Here is a 4,214-nt window from a genome sequence, read left to right on the forward strand (position 1 = left end):
GCAGCTGGCAAGTCACACGGCCAAATGAAGCATTAATGGAGAAGAGCATTCCACTGTGTAGATACAAAATGAGGAAATAATTGAGGCTGGTGTTGCAATCTACTGCTGGCACTTACCTCTGTAACTGTACCCTAATCACTGGTCTTGGAATAAGGCCAATATTTGGCCTTATTCTCATCTCACATCTCTTTCCACTTCATCATAGTAGTTTTGCTTGGGGCTTCTCTTAATCCCTATCAAGGTTGTGCACCTCCAAGGCCTAAGGGAAAGAATTTGAACAGTGTGTTACTTAGCTAGGCTAGTAAATACCGGTGTCTATTTCTAATTGGACAAGCATCACTTAATTTTTGTATTATGGGTCATTATTTCTAGATAAATATTTCTTCAGAAATATTGAAGTTTATAGCATGTTTTAAATATATGAGTTTTTCTCAGTATTTAACCTGCTTATAGTAGGTACTCAAATAATCAGCAGTTGTTTAATGGATATTTCACTTCTGAGGTGAACAAAGCATCTTTTATTTCAAGTATTAAAAAGTCCTGGCTAATGACAGAATATTCAAATAGGGATTTTCTAGAAGCAGTACAGAAATATATTCGTCAAGGAAAAAAAGACTAAAACACTCAATTAAATATTAATTTCTTTTTTTTCTTGATGGGACACTTTTTTTAATTGACCTCATAGAAGCATATTATGAAGCATAGAAAAAGTGACTGCTGTTATTTTAAACCCGTGGTATTCTATGCTGGCTTCAAACCAGAATCAACAGGGGAGAATTTTAAACACTACCAATTCTGGGGCTCACCCTAAATTAAATCAGTATCTCTTGAGGTGGAGCCCAAGGTTGGATATATTTAGAAGCCCCCTAGGTGATTCTAATGTGAAGCCAAGGTTGAGGACAGATGCTTTAAACTCTTCTAAAAAATACCAACAAGAAAGTTTGGAAATTGAGCAATACACCTGGAAGCAACATGGCTGTTAACTTAGCTATTGCTAAACAATCCTGACAGATGAAACAGAATCCTAATTAATTTTTCTTCCTAAGTCCATTATGGGCCTTCACCTGGCAGCATTTTCAAAACACAGATTTTGGAAATGCTTAATTTCAGTTATTACAAAGTTGTTCATAGATGCTGGGCAAGCAACTTACAATCTGACTTATATTGTGATATAAAATTGATTTGATATCACTGGGATGTAGATCTCCTGATGAGAGCTGACAAAGACCAGCTGAGGCTTTAGCTAAATGATGTGTGAGAGCACTGAGGAGCAGACAATTGGAAACTAATGAGATGATAAAAGCTTTCAGGTATGTGAGTTGATCAGCTACCTGCTGAGACCCTCTCACTGTAGAGAACTCCCATACTCAGGGCCCTCTTTTCCATCTTAGGTACAATCAAGGTTAGTGATATTCTGTGAAGTATTGTCCCTGCTCATTTTTGGAGGTGAAGTTGGAGAACAGTGGGAGCCAGTAGGTATATCTTCCATCCCACATTTATATATATTCCAGTCTAAGAAGCATTCTTATGTGTTTACATACAGTGGCACAGGGATGACTTATGAAGGGATTGTCGGCCATAAACTGAAACCTTGTGGCACTAGGGGTTGTACTTACTGCTCCATAAACTACTGACCTCGACTGAGATTCCCTGACCCCATCTCTGACCAATCCTGGACATATTCTACCTTTTACCAAAAGCAGTGACTGTGGTAGGAAAAATGAGGTATGAGGCTATGTTTTAAAGTCAAGGTAAAATCAGGTTTTAAATTCTAAAAAAATCAATTGGATTTCAATTTCAACTTCAAGGAATTCAGAATAACTCATGATGAGATGGTATTAGACTACAACAGAATATACTAGCAAAATATAAATGTGTACATAAAACAAGGGTTACTGAACTATTAAAAAGTGGGAACAAATTAAAAATTCCCAAGACTGGACTAGACAAGCAATTTTCTATACCAGCTTCAAGAAATTCTCCAGAAAACAAGTGTCCTGCTGTCATTATCAGTATAGAAAATGCTGCAAACCACACCTCCTTCTTAAAGTGTCACTGTATAGATGACCAGAATAAAGGCCCATAGAAATAATACAGTAAATAAGAAGGGGCTCGCTTATTGCAAAGTTTCAAAATACTCAGAGTGAGAACACTTGCTGTCATATGATTACATCTTGGGGAACACTGAGCTGGTATTGTTTATGTAATTAATCACAGACAGGTATATTAATTAAAGGAAATGTAAAGCCACACACATGTAAATGTAAAGCCAACTGATAAGTCAAATTGGATAATTTACCTTTTCTTGAAATTCACAAACAAATTTTAGGTGTGGAGATTATTTCATTATTTTACTTTTCACCATCCACAAGAATACAGCTATTGAAAAACACTGCTAGATTTAAATCTACATACAGTTCTCAGGCAATCTAGGGCAGAAATTCAAGAGTACAATATAGAATCACTTACCTTTGAATGTAATCCAAGTTTTTATGTCTCTTGGCAAATATGGCACTTAGAATTTGACAATACACTTTGTGCAGTCAAGCCAGAAGGCCATCTATAATACAACTACAGTTGTCTGTTATCCACAGAGGATTGGTTTCATGACCCACTGTGGACACCAAAATCCACATATGTTTAAGTACCATAGTCAACCCTCCATGTGAAAGTTCCACATCCACAGATTCAAACAAATGCAGATTGTGTATTAAGTTTGTGATCTGCAGCTAGTTGAATCCATGGATATTCAACCCATGGACATAGAGAGCTGACTAAAAATAATAAAAAATCTACACATATGCAGTTCAAAATCATGTTGTTCAAGTGTCAACTGTATTTCTGTCCAAGTTTTCTTTCCCTCTCTATCCATACTTCCTTTCTTTCATTATTTTATGTTGCTTCTTTCTAAAAATAACCTATTTTACAACATCCTAATTCAAATCTGTAGTAACAGGTTCATTTAGATTCTGTTTTACTCAAAACCCATTATTTCAAAATATAATTGTTGATACTGCAGTCGATTATTATAGTGCAACACTTACCTTACTCCAAGTGTTACCACTAGAAAAATTTAATATTGATGTAGTTTCATTAATACCATTTGAATATGAATGTGTAGTAATTCTTTTATCTTCCAGATAAAGAATGAGGTTCCAGCTCAAGATGATGATGTAGGAAGATCCTGAACTCACCTCTACCCATGGGCAAACTGGTTCTACAGCTACGTATGAAACAATTTCCTCCTTAAAAAACCCAAAGCCTAGCTGAATGATGACTATACACCAGATAGATGAGAACAACAACATCTCAAAGTAGGTAGGAGATGATGGAACCCAATTTCACCATAAACCCCACCCCAGCATGGTGACCCACAAACAAGAGGGAACTTGAAACCCAGAGCTTCTGCACTTCTGGGTATTTATCCAAAAAAAAACAAAAACACTAACTCCAATAGATATCTGAAGCCCTATGTTCATTGTATCATTTATAATAGTCAAGGTGTAGAAACAATCTGACTGACCATTGATGGATGAATGGGTAAAGAAAATATGTTTTATATCACACAATGGACTATTATTCAGCTATAAAAAAAAAGAATGAAACTTGCCATCTGTGACAACATGGATAGGCAGTGAAGGGATTATGCTTAAATGAAATAAGTTAGACAGAAATAGACAAATTTTATGTGTGGAATTTAAGGGTAAAACCCCACCAAACTCACAGATAGAGGTTGGTGGCTGCCAAAATCAGGGAGTGGTGGGTAAGAAAAAAAAGAATCTTGTATGTCTTATGTATTTCACTTCTAGCACTCCATCCTAAGGAGAAATTAAGGAGAAATGTGCTTATACTAGAGTATCTATCTATCTACAGATCATCTCAGTAGGGAAGTTTTGATAATCAACCACTATTTGGATGTTATTTAGAGGAAGGAGTATTATAAAAGACCATGGAATGATTTTTTTAGTGTTAGACAAAGTGGCATCAGTCAATAGGCACAGCATAAATGAATCTTCCTAAATGCATAAGTTAGGCAAAGGTTAAAATATATATCATCATACTAATATATGCATTATTGATAACAGTGATTTATGATTTAAATGTTTCTAGTAAACAGTATTCCTTTGGTAAAAAGTGTAACATCAAGAACTAATACATTTGTACAAACCATAAGCCTGACACTGTTTCAGATGCTCTGAATGTATTAGTTAAAT

Source organism: Bubalus kerabau, chromosome X (assembly GCF_029407905.1).
Source record: "Bubalus kerabau isolate K-KA32 ecotype Philippines breed swamp buffalo chromosome X, PCC_UOA_SB_1v2, whole genome shotgun sequence".
Classification (NCBI taxonomy): Eukaryota; Metazoa; Chordata; class Mammalia; order Artiodactyla; family Bovidae; genus Bubalus; species Bubalus kerabau.